The following is a 13962-nucleotide window of genomic DNA, read 5'->3' as shown; positions in this document are numbered from 1 at the left end:
AAAATGGAACAATTTGTAATCCGGAACTCTATCAAGCAGTCCTAGGAGGTCTGTGATGCAGTATTTATCACATACTGTGGCCAGATATTACCGATTCAGTCAACATTTTAAACCATAGCACATTGCAACCTACAAATAGCACTGGTTAGGAATTAAAAGGATATTGAAAAGGAACCATGGATTTTTAGGATTGCATTTACCACCAACAAGTGAACTGGAATTGAAATGCTTTGTAGATAGTATTTGGGCTGATGACGTACAAGATAAAAAGTCAATGTCAGGATTTGCAAACATGCTAACTACTTGAAAATGTAGAAAAGAGACTTCAGATGCCATTTCCACAGCTGCAGCCCAATTCATAGCATTATAAGAATTGTGTTCAGGGATGATGTGGTATATCTGGTTAGTAAAGGATTTGAATATTGAAATGAAAAGACTTATACCAATATTTGAAGATAACACAATATGTATACAAATGGCAACCGATGCGACTAATAATCAGAAAGAAGCATGTTGACATAAAATAATGTAATGTCAGGGAGGCAGGAAAGAAAATGCAATAGACACCCCCCCCCCCCCCCCCCCCCCCCCCCCCCCCCCCCCCCCCCCCCCCCCCCCCCCCCCCCCCCCCCCCCCCCCCCCCCCCCCCCCCCCCCCCCCCCCCCCCCCCCCCCCCCCCCCCCCCCCCCCCCTAATTTATTGTCCCCCGGAAAATAATTTATTTATTTACTTGATTTGATTTGTCAATTGCTTACAAAATAATAGGTATAAGTATAAACATGAGTAAGAATACAGAAAACAAGTACAATTAAATGGGGACAATAGGACAGGGATGGGAGGCATGATGGTGCACTTATGCACGCTCGACAGACCTCTTAGGAATGGGGTGAGGTCAATAGTGGATAGTGGACCTCATGACAAAACCATTAAGTATACAAAAAACACAAAGATCTTGTATAACAAGTTGATTTCAATGCTGTCCAGCTATAAATTGGAAGGGTGTTAAGATATTAAATTTAGTAGCTGGAAGAGTAAAATTGTAGAATGGGCAAGAACAGGCAGTTCTAAGTTGATTGGTTGGAGAGTGCTTGGTCCTGCATGAGGCAATCTATGCTATGACTGGTTGCTGTAGGTGTAAAGGGGGAGTTTCACATATTTCCTGCTTTTTTCCTTCTGTGTACTCTGTATCCTAACTGGATTTACCTCAGGATGTTTCTGTGTTCCTAACCATCTTGTTTGCTGTAAATATGTTAAATGTATTCATTTATATAAAACTATAAATTTACCTCAGTGTCTCTGATTTGATTTGGAAACTTGCTGCATAATTCCCTGACAGAGAACTGTCTCCATTACACCCAGACAAAAAAAGCCACTTGCAGTAGATGTCATTTGCTGGAAACATCACCGGGAGGAGATAATTGTTGCTATTTGTAGCTGGTCCATTAGCCAGAAAGAAGGATAGTGGTGAGAAAAAACATTTTGGCTCTGGGAGGTCCCTGTCCTCTGGGACTGATGGAGGAATTTGGGATTATGAGAGCACACAAATGAATGGCTTTGTGAGCCTGAGCTCTTCCCAAGAAGCTCCCACAGGGAGCACAGTCGCTTTTTAAAAGACCCCTCAACACGGTTTGGAAACTGCAGGTTTGTTTGGAGAAGGCTGAAGCGGATGTGGCTCCTCCTACAGATTTGGAATTAATAGACTCGATTCATGATGAACTGAACTTTCGTAAGAAGACTGGAGAATGGACCTAACCATGTCTAACTGGAAAACAATTTGGAAAATGGATCGACCAAGAGGTTTTAGGATTTGGGGGAATAAGACACAACTGTTCTCTTCATTGCTCTCAACTTAAATTTTAAGAAAAACTTTTATTAATAAGAATCAAACAAAGGTATTTCATCCCGGACAAATCAGAGAGAATGATTCTAGTGATTTATGGTAAATAAGAAGCCATTCTAAATTTGATACAAATTAAACGGAATAGTAGATTGTTAACAAGGTGCTTTGATGTTTAACTTGGTTGTTGGTTCACCTGTTAATTACAATGCCTTTATAGATCATAGATTAATGTCGAATTGGTTGTCAACAGAGGTAGAATTTTATAAATTTTGGGCCTGCTTCAGAAGGGGAGGAAACTAATATTGCTTCAATATACTTATGAATATTCTAGTGGGGAGATAATAAAAGTAAATCTGTTTTTCTCTTTTTTAATTTTTCCTTTTTATATGTTTTTTCTATTATTGTTTTGATTTTGAAAAATTTCTTTTTGTTTTTGGAGTTTGAACTGTATATTAATATTTTGAATAAAATAACCTTTTGAAAAAAATCCCTTTACCACAAGTACGTTTATGGCGCTACTTTGGACCTATTTTCAAAACTACCTCTAGATTTATAGAATCATAGCAACATGGGATTGGTTGTATCATGGTGACCAGAACTGGACACAATATTCTAGATCTGCTGTCACCAGTACAGTGTAATGCAACTCTTATCACTGATTCTTGCCTTGACACTATGCCTCTGTTGATGCAGCCTGGGACTACGTTGGCTTTTTTCGGCAGGGGCAGCGCTATACAGCACAATACTGGCACAAGTGGTACTTAGCATACGGCCCAGGGATACTTGGCCTGCCCTTTTGGAGATTTCTCAGAGGCAGCCATCATTTTCGGTGCACCCACAATTCCTTTACACAGTCTACAAACAGTCTACTGTAAACTGAATACTTTGTTCTAGTGACAATGACCCAGAAGCAGCCACCATTTTGATACAGAGGCAGGCATGACAAAATGGCAGCTACTTCCACAAGTCTGCCACATGACCAGGCATGAATCCCAGGCACACTCAAAATAACAGCTGCTTCCATGACAGAGTCATGAAGCCCACAAATGCGTTCTTGCTTTCCTTCACCAACATGAGGTTCAGAGTTCTTTGAAAATCTAGAAAATAGACTTCAGATGCCATTTCCACAGCTGCAGCCCAATTCATAGCATTATAAGAATTGTGTTCAGAGAGATGTGGTATATCTGGTTAGTAAACGATTTGAATATTGACATGAAAAGACTTATACCAATATTTGAAGATAACACAATATGTATACAAATGGCAACCGATGCCAGTAATAATCAGAAAGAAGCATGTTGACATAAAATAATGTAATGTCAGGGAGGCAAAAAAGAAAATGCAATAGACATAATTTATTGTCCACCGGAAAATAATTTATTTATTTACTTGATTTGATTTGTCAATTGCTTACAAAATAATAGGTATAAGTATAAACATGAGTAAGAATACAGAAAACAAGTACAATTAAATGGGGACAATAGGACAGGGATGGGAGGCATGATGGTGCACTTATGCATGCCCCTTACAGACCTCTTAGGAATGGGGTGAGGGGGGAAGGCGGAGCAATGTCGCTGCGATACAGCTGCAATCTCGGGGCTCCGAGATCGCAGCTGATATCTTCGCCCCTGGTCGGTCCCAACGGACCTAAACCATCCCGTAGAGACGGTGATAGCAAGGGGTGCATTCTGTTGATCCCAGGGACCTTGCAAAGTCCCTGGTTGATCCAGGAGAAGCCCCTTTACTATCGGCGGAGAGGCAGCCATTAAGCTGCTGAAGTTGGGACAGCTCCGGAAGGGACAGAAAGAGAAAGTGTATCGGCTGGTGAGGACTTTTTTTTTTTTTTAATATTTGGGACTTAAGGACACTCTAGATGAGAAGAAATCTGTAAGATTCTTGACAAAACTTGACAAAATTGACGTAGCGGCGATTTTCTAAAGAGAAATGTCAAAGTAAGGCTTGGCTTTTACTTTTACTTTTTTTTCTTTATTGAATCTCTTTTTTTTTATTTATTTATTTGATTTGCCAATTGTTTACAAGATAATAAGTATAAATGTATACATAGTTGTGAATACATGAAATGGGTACATATAAGAAAAATAAAAGAATAAGAGAAACAATAGGACAGGGACTTTAGGCACGTTGGTGCGCTTATGCACGCCCCCTACAGGCCTCTTAGGAAAGGGGTGAGGTCAATAGTAGACAGTCTAAGGTTAAAGTTTTTGGGGTTTGGGGAAGAAACTACAGAGTCGGGTAGAGTATTCCAGACATTGACCACTCTATTGCTGAAGTCGTATTTCCTGCAATCAAGTTTGGTGCGGTTTACTTTGAGTTTGTATCTATTGTGTGCTCTTGTGTTGTTATGGTTGAAGCTGAAGTATTCATTGACAGGTAGGACATTGCAATGTATGATTTTATATACCATGCTTAAGTCAGACCGAAGACGGCGTAATTCAAGGTTTTCTAGTTCTAGAATTTCAAGTCTGGTGGCATAAGGTATTCTACAACGAGTAGAGGAGTGGAGAACTCTTCTTGTGAAATATTTCTGGACTTTCTCAATTGTGCTAATATCAGATACGTAGTGTGGGTTCCAGACGGATGAACTGTATTCGAATATTGGTCTAGAAAATGTTTTGTATGCTCTGGTTAGTAGTGTGATATTACCAGAGAAAAAGCTACGTAGGATTAGGTTAACAACTCTTAATGCCTTTTTGGCTATGTAGTTGCAGTGGGCTCTAGCACTTAGATCATTAGAGGTGAGTATTCCAAGGTCCTTTACAGAGCTTGGGTCATAAACAAGATCTTGACTATTCAGCTTGTATTTTATTTTCTGATTTTTTTGGCCAATATGTAAGACAGAGCATTTATTTGTTGAGATTTGAAGTTGCCATTTGTTTGACCACTCTGATACATAGTCAAGATCTTTTTGTAGGGTAGCAGTATTGTCTGTGGTATTGAACAGCTTTACATCATCAGCGAAGAGAACGCAATTGCTCTTAATATGATCACAGAGGTCGTTTATGTAGAGTATGAAGAGTTGGTCCTAGAACACTGCCTTGGGGAACACCACTATTGACAGGTACTGGATTTGATAATACGCTCCCGATTTTGACCATTTGTTGTCTGTTTGACAGGAATGCTTCTATCCAGTTATTCAGTTGTCCAGAGATACCATAGGATTTTATTTTTAGGAGTAGTTTGTCGTGTACCACTGAATCAAAGGCTTTACAGAAGTCTATGTAGATTGCGTCTATTGCTTTGCCCTGGTCGAGTTGTGTCGTCCATATGTTTTTGCATTGTAAGAGTTGCAGATTACAGGATAGTTTTTTTCTGAAACCAAATTGTTTATTGGAGAGTAGGTTGTTTGTCTCTAGGTGGAGGATGATGGATTGGTTAATAATTGATTCCATGACTTTACAGGTGACGCAGCATAAGGAGATTGGTCTGTAATTTTCAACTAGGCTTGGGTCTCCCTTTTTGAAGATGGGGATGACTGTGGCTTGTGACCATAGGTTAGGCAAGGAGCTGGTCCTGAAGGATTTTTCAAAGATTATGCTTAGAGGTTTGGCTATGGCAGTGGATAGCTTTTTTAAGAAGTAGGCACATATTCCATCCGGTCCAATAGATAGAGATGGTTTTAGATTGCGTAGTGCTTTTTCAACATTGTCTTCTGTAAAATCGATATGTATTAGATCATTGTTGTTATCTGTGGTACGGCTAGGAAATACTGGGCATCATCCATTGCTGTTTACAAATACTGAGCCGAAGAATGTGTTAAAGAGGTTGGCTTTAATGGTGTCGTCTTTGCAGTCTTTACCATCAGGTCCTATCAAGGGAGGGATGGACCTTGAGTCTTTTAGTTTGTTGTTTACAAAATTGTAAAAAGCACGGGTGGAATTGGTGCTTAGAAGGTTTTCCTCTTGTTTAATGTGATAGTTGGTGCATTCGGTCTTTATCTGGTGGCATAAATTTTTGTATCGGTTTTTGAAATTGGCAACGTGACCAGATTTGTTTTTCCGCCAGAGTGATCTCTTTTTGGATTGAAGTTTCCTTATTAATATGGGTAATCTGCTTTTTTGTTTTGTTTTGGGAGTTGTTGTTGGTACATATAGTTTGATGACTCTTTTGACTTCAAGTAAAAATATGTTGTAATGGTCTTCAACAGTATTGCATCCAGTGAATAGAGATTGCCAATCAAGGGATGAGAGATCGTTGTGTATAAGATCATAGTTGCCTTTTTGAAGTTACAATTGGGGATTACATCATTGTGGTGATTTTTGTGTGGACGTATGTTGAGACAAAAGTCAATCATATTGTGGTCACTACTGGAAAAGGGTTCTTTAGTTTGTATTCCGTAAATTAAATTCAAACTATTGCAGAATATGAGATCGAGGCAGTTGTTTAGTCTAGTGTTGTTGGTTACTAGTTGTTCCAGTCCCAGATTTGTAATAGCATTGTAGAAGGTTGTGTGTATGATTTCAGTTGTACAATCATTTAGGGTCCAGTCAATATGAGGTAGATTGAAATCACCAAGAAAGATAAAAGGGTATGGGCAGGATGCAGCCCATGTTAGTAATGTATTTAGCTTGTTTACATGTTCGATGTCATAATCAGGTGCTCTGTAACATAGTAAGAATCGAATTGTGATATTTAAGGATAGTTCACAGATGATGGTCTCAGGAAGAGCAAGCTCCTGGGTAACTTGGATATTTTTAGATGTAAGGATTTTTATAGAAGATAGCAACACCACCTCCTCGACGATTTTCACGATCTGATCGGTAAACATGATAGTCTCTTACTGTGGTAATGGAGTCGGGAGAGATGCATTGAGCCATGTTTCACAGACAAATATAATGTCAAAGTTAGCCATATTTAGGAGGATGAGAAATTCAGGTATTTTATTCACGAGGCTTCTTGCATTGAGTAGTTTGCATTTAAGGCCGGCAGTAGTTGGAATTGAGGTAGTTGGGGGCGTGTGTGCCTAGTCTTGGGTGATGGTGGATCGGTTGAGGTAGGGTTGTGGTTGAGGGTAAAAGCTGAGTATTGGGTTGCGTGGCTTACTTTTGATACAGTCAGCATGGTAGTCAATGTACAGGTCCTTCTCTCCATTGTCTAGACGGTTTTTGAGCTCAATGCGGAGTACACGGGAGCAGGCACGTTGCTGTATGGTTAGGTCAGGGCGGCAACGGAGGTTCTTATGGTTGGTGTTGGTTTTGGCGAGTGAGTTTATAGTATAAATGAATTTACGTTTGCTTGATTCATTTTTGCAAATGACTCTGCACAGGCGTGGGGCTACAGAGCCGTCACTGTTATTGAGCTCTCGGCCAACGCGTGAAATGTCAAGTATTTCATCAGCGGAGATGGTTGATGCTTGATAATCCCTGATGATGTTTCGGACAGTTGTGATGTCATCATTGTTATTGGTGACCTCTAGACCAAATAAGATGGCGTTTGGACGTTTCCGTTCACGCTCAACAGCTTCTCTGATGAGGATTGGGATATCAATATTTGTCTGGGTTGTGTTTATTTGTGGATTGGGTTTTGGATTGGGTTGTGGTTGTTGGGTAGAGATGTGGTTTGTAGATATTGGAAGTTCAGGTTTTTGCGTTGTTTCTTTTTTTTCAAGGTTGGATATTCTTTCTTTTACGGCGTCCAGGGATGCTACTATGGTTTCAATGGTATCAATTCTTTCCAACAGATCCTGTTTGGGTTTGCATGCGTCTAGGGATGCTACTATGGTTTCAATGGTATCAATTCTTTCCAACAGATCCAGTTTGGGTTTGCATGAATTGCAGTAATATGGAAACTCATTGGATGATTCCAGGTATTGAATAAATTGCTTGGTTAATCCCAAGCAGTCATGATGAGTGTATTTCTTACACAGAGAACATTTGATGGAGTTTTCATTATCCTTTAGATTTTTGTAGCATTTAAGGCATGTGCAGGAGTCTTGTGGATCATTGGTGGGGATTATGTTCTCTGTAGGTAGTGCTTTGGCATAGGATTTTTTTTTTGTCATGGTAGGTTTGTTAAGATGGTACGTTGATTAAATTAATTAATGGAACAATATCACACCAATCAATCATCAATTGCAGTAATCTCTCTAGTCAGATAATATTTCTGGGCAACAATCAGCCTAATCAATTAAATATTCTAAACACTAATCAATTAATTACACTAATCATTAATCACACTGTTCATTTAAATTCACTAAATCATTGATTTTACTATTCAATTAAATTACATGCATATTGATCTTTTCAACTAGTCAGTAATAACACTATTTGCACTAAACACTCTAGTCACACTAATCAATTAGGACCATAAATCAATTGAACAATTAATAAAATATTTTATAGAAATTGATTATCTAACCGTTGATATAGGTGATGAGGTAGAAAAGTTGTAAGTTTTGAGGTAATGAGTCAATCAGTGTTTGATTAAAGTAATGAGGTAGTATTAAGAGTCTGCGAGGAAAGGGTTAATGCTGTTGTTGACTGAGAGGAAATTATTGCTCTTTGTAATAGTAGATTGCTATTACTCTGTAAACAAGACTGTAATACGATGCTCAAAGGGTTTTTGAAACAGTGTAAAACTTTTCTAAGCTGTTCAAGTTGTAGGAGAAAATACAGTCACGTGGCTTGGGTTTACTTATCCGATTTGTCATTTACTTCCAACTAAATCTGGTAGTAATGCCAGAGTTAATCGCAGCTATTTTCCTTCTTAGAGTTCGACTTTCCAAGGAAAATTCCACTGCAGAAATTGGAGTGATTTTCTACTAGGATTAATCTTGGTGAGGTAGATGTGGAAGGCATGTGGTTTCTTATTGTTTGAAATGGCTTCAAAGTGATTGATTTTTGGTGATTTAAATGGACCTCAGTTCTCCATAATTCACAGCCGTTCAGAATCACACCCTCTGTCAGTTCCGTCTCTTTCTCTGCAGCTTAAAATCACACTGCCCACCAGTCACAGCTCATTGAATGACTCAGAATCAGTCTCCCTGTAAGTGTCCGAATCACACACTCATAAATTACAGCTCGTCCAGGCTCTTATCTCTCTCCGCTTCTCCTCAAGCCTTGGTCTCTCTCTCCTCCCTCGTTGTTTGTCCCTGCCAGCTATCCACTGGCTCCGGGGAAACTTGTCTGGGGGATTTGAAATGAGACACGTTGTCTGGCTTGGAAGATTCTCCGATTAGCTGTGTGTGGGATTTAAATGAAGGTGCGTTGTTTGTGCTCCACTGGCTCCAGCTCGCTTGAGTTCCACCGGTGTGGTTAATAGGGATCGAGGGAAGGAGCTCTGCTTCTCTGGGGAGGGCTCCGGAAATCAGTGTTGTTACGTTTTTGGAATTCAGCGCTCCTGCTAGCAGGAGCTCTGCTGGCTTGATTAGGGCTCCAGGGCTTCGGAATCCAGCGGGTTTTTTTGTTTTTTTGGGGGGGTGGGCTCCAGTTTACTCACGGTTTCTGGCGCAGGTGGCAGCTAGTAATTGTAACTAGACTGGTTTTTTCTCTTATATTTATCTACTCTTTTTTCTCCTTTTTGACTGTTTATATTTTTAGAACAGAGGCTCCCTTTAGTAATTTTATATATACACTCACAGACGCACACTATACAGAAGCCTGATGATATATTCTATTAGACCTTTTATGGGAAAGAAGGGGGAGCGGATTAAAGAAACTAGAGGCTTGAAAATACTTTATTTGAAGCTGAGAGGATTGTGAAAAATTCTTTCTCAAGGACACTGGAATTTGATAAGATAGAGGGAAGTATACTGGAGAATGTTTTTACAGGTGTCCTTTGGGACTTCTATTATCAATTGAATATTTGAAGTTTGGCTTTGAAATTTGTGGAGAAGCCATAATAAGAGCCTTGGATAATTAAATAAAACGCAGTGTGCTCCTTTTTTAAAATTCTCTCTTAGCTGTCTTATCCCTCCCCTGCAATCCCACAGCATCTTGTAATATTTGTATATTTATTTTTTATTTTATTTTATTTCTATTTTTTATTTTTATTTTTTTAAAGGGAAAGCCTTAGAATATTTTTTTCTTTTTCTCATTGGGACTTTTGCCTCTTCCATTTCCATTTTTGATTCACTTTTATGGCTATTTTTTATTTTTTGAGACCTTTCAATTGGATTAAGGTGTGAAGAACCTGAAGAACCTCCTCTTTTTTTATTTTTTTATTTTTTTATTTTCAATTTTGGGCTTTTAATTTTATACTGGTCTTTTTTTATGTTTTCCTTTTTCCCAACTGGATTATAATTGGCTACTCTACTAACTGGATTAAGAGAGCTTGAAGACCCTGAGCTACCCAAATGAGTAAGAAAATCTTACCTTCTGGCATTTCAACTTCTGCTCCTGCCTCCCCATCAACTGGAGGACGACTTTTAACAATGGCGAAGCAAGATAAAGCACAAGTGGATTTAACGATAGTTATGCAAGGAATTCAAGAACTTAAAACGAGTATTGAGCAAAGAACAGAGAGTATTGAACAAAGAATCGGGAAGACTGATGAAAAAATTGAAAATATTCAACAAATGATGGTGAAATATGATGAGAGACTCCAAAAAATTGAAGAGAAAGATAAACAAAGAGACGAGACAATTGGAAACATCGATAGTAGATTAACAATGGTTGAACAAGACAAAAGTGGGATGTTGAAGTGGGAGATGGACAGGTCAGAATTTTATCTCAGATTTCAAAATATAGAGGAAGAAAAAGGACAAGACTTGGCTGCAGTAATGATAGAAATATTGGCTGGAGCTCTGGGAATAACAGAGGAAAAGATGATGGATGGAGTAGATGAGATATACCGAGTCTTCATAAGATATGCGATGAGGAACAATCTACCAAGAGAGGTTCATGTCAGATTTACCAAAAAAACTATTAAAACACAAATATTACAAGTGGCAAGAGAGAAGGCGTTGAAATATAAAGACAAAGAGATTGTGGTCTTAAAACAAGTACCCAGAAAAGTTAGAGAGATGAGAAGAGAATATCGATTCCTGACTAAAATGCTATTGAAAAAAGAGGTGAATTACAGATGGCTGATTCCAGAAGGATTAATGTTTACATGGCAAGAACAGAGACACAGAATTGACTCAATTGAGAAAGCAGAAATATTCTACAATGAATTTTTCGAAAGAAGAGAAATAGAGACAGAGAAAGAGAGCATCTCAACCAAACTTCAAGAGGATCAAATGGGAATGGGAAAAGAAGAAGGTGCAGTAGGTGGACAAGTGGAGACCAAAGAACAACATGAAGTAAGATCTACGAGAGCTGTTAGACCTAAATACAAAATATAATCATGGAGGAAAAAAAAATGATTTCTATAAATATAAATGGACTTAATTCAGCTATCAAAAGAAGAATTTTTTTTCATAAATTAGAGAAGTCAAAAATTGACATAATTTGCTTACAAGAAGTACACATTAAAAAACAACATCAACAATTATTGGTATGACCAAAATTGGGGAAAATTTTTACTTCTCTGACTCATTGTAAGAAAAGAGGAGTGGTCTTGTACATTAAAGAAACTATTCCAGCAAAACTGATTTATACTGATGAAGACGGAAGAGTATTAATGGTTGAAATAGTGGATAATAATATAAAAACACTCCTGGTTGCAATCTATGCCCCGAACGATAAACAAGAAGAATTCTATAAAAAATTACATATGAAAACAATGGGACTGGACTATATTAACATAGTTATGATGAAAGATTTTAATGGAATTGTAGATAATAAACTGGACTATACAGCGACAGCATCAAGACAAAATAGAAAGACTCTCCCTAAATCCTTTTTTAAATGAATTAAATTTAAAAGATATATGGAGAGAAAGAAATGCTAAAACTCAACAATATACTTTTTATTCAAATAGACATTTATCATGGTCCAGAATAGATATGATTTGGATCTCAACAGAATTAATATCTAATACTCCAAGAAATAAATATTGAAACAAGTACATGGGCAGACCATAATCCAATGACAATTAAATGGAAAGGACAAAAAAGAAGATCTAGATGGATATTAAATAATACTATTTTAAAGGAAAAAGACTTCACACAATGGATGGAAAAAGAATTGGCCTTCTTTTTTAGTGAAAATAAAAAAGAAGATACTTCAATACAGAATGTTTGGGACACCATGAAGGCATATGCGAGAGGATTAATAATAGACTATACAAAGAAAAAGAACATTAGGAAGAGGCAAACTATCAAAGCTCTAGAAGATGATTACAAAAAACTGGAAAAAGAACTACAGAAAATGCCACAGAAAAAAGATATTAAACTTAAAATGGACATAATTAAACATAAAATGGGTCAGGTAGAGAAAGAAGAACTGGCACAAAAAATTAGAAGTGCTAAACAGAACTATTTTGAAGATGCAAATAGGCCAGGTAGATGGTTAGCATATAAACTGAGAAAGGAGAAAGAATCAAGGAAAATATTACAGTTAATAGATGATCAAGGTCAAATGTGCTATGGTAATAAGGAGAAAAAGGCAATTATCTGAAACTTTTATGGACAACTATATAAACAGGAGGATCTTGATGAGGAAAAAATTAAACAGTACTTACAAAATGCTAACCTACCTAAGACACCTGAAGAGACTGAAAAAATGTTAGAAAGTACTATAACAATGATGGAACTAACTGAAGCATTCAACAGACAGAATAATGGAAAAGCACCAGGTCCAGATTGGCTTCCGGCAGAATTTTATAAAACACTACAAGAATCATTGAGCATTCCACTGCTAGAAGTCATGAACGAAGTTATGTTAAATAAGAAAATACCTAAAACATGGTCAGAAGCTTATATTACACTTATTCCAAAAGAAGGGGCCGATCAATTACAAATTAAGAACTATAGACCTATTTCTTTATTGAATGCAGACTATAAAATCTTCGCTTCAATTTTGGCAGAAAGGCTTAAAAAATACTTAAATAATTTTATTCACTCTGATTAGAATGGATTCTTACCAAAGAGACAAATTAAAGACAACATGAGGGTAATTCTGGACACTTTGGAATATTATGAGGCGCATCCTGAAAAACAAATGGCTTTGATATTTCTAGATGCCCAAAAGGCATTTGACAATGTGAATTGGAGATTTATGTTACTATTACTGGAACAGATGGGCTTTGCCAGAAAATTTATTCAAGCAATAGAAGCCATATACTATAAGCAAACAGCAAAAGTAATGATAGAGGGAGAATTTACAGACTCTATTAATATAAGAAAAGGCACAAGACAAGGATGCCCATTATCACCTCTGCTATTTGTACTGACTTTGGAAGTGTTGAATAGAAATATTAGAGAGGACCAAAATATAAAAGGAATGAAAGTTAAAAAGGAGGAATTTAAATTGCAAGCCTTTGCGGATGACCTGGTTTTCATTCTGGAAGATCCTCTAGAGACAGCTTTAAAACTATTGGAAAAGATAGAGACGTACGGTGAGATGGCGGGTTTGAAAATAAATAAAGATAAAACAAAGATTCTGACAAAGAACATGTTACTAAGACAAAGGGAAGAACTGGCAGACCTATTGAAAATTCAAGTTACGAACAAGGTTAAATATTTGGGGATACATTTGACGCCAAGATGTACTACATTGAAAGAGAATAACTATATTAAACTTAAACAGCAGATAGCATCTGATCTGAAGAAATGGGAAAACCTACAACTGTCATTGATAGGTAGAATTTCAACAATCAAGATGAATATATTACCCAGAATTTTATATTTGTTCAAAACAATACCAATTAAGCTTGGCAAAGATTATTTTGAAGACTTAAATAAAATTGTGTTGAAGTATATATGGCAAGGCAAGAAAGCGAGAATAAAATTAAAACTTTTACAAGATGCTAGAACTAGAGGATTTGGCCTTCCTAATTGGGAGTTGTACTACCAAGCTGCAAATTTGATGTGGGCCAAAGAATGGATAACATTAAGAAAGACTAGATTGTTGACACTAGAAGGACATGATTTATTACTGGGCTGGCATGCTTTTCTGTGGTATAAGGGAACTAAATCGCAGGGCTATTTTAGAAGGCATTATATACGGGAATCTTTATGGTTAAACTGGGAGAAAATTAAGAGACAATGTTATTTGAAAATC

The sequence above is a fragment of the Notechis scutatus genome, chromosome 2 (assembly GCF_049901735.1).
Source record: "Notechis scutatus isolate UNSWTSFEM ecotype Mainland chromosome 2, rNotScu1.2, whole genome shotgun sequence".
Classification (NCBI taxonomy): domain Eukaryota; kingdom Metazoa; phylum Chordata; class Lepidosauria; order Squamata; family Elapidae; genus Notechis; species Notechis scutatus.
This window is presented reverse-complemented; position numbering follows the sequence as displayed.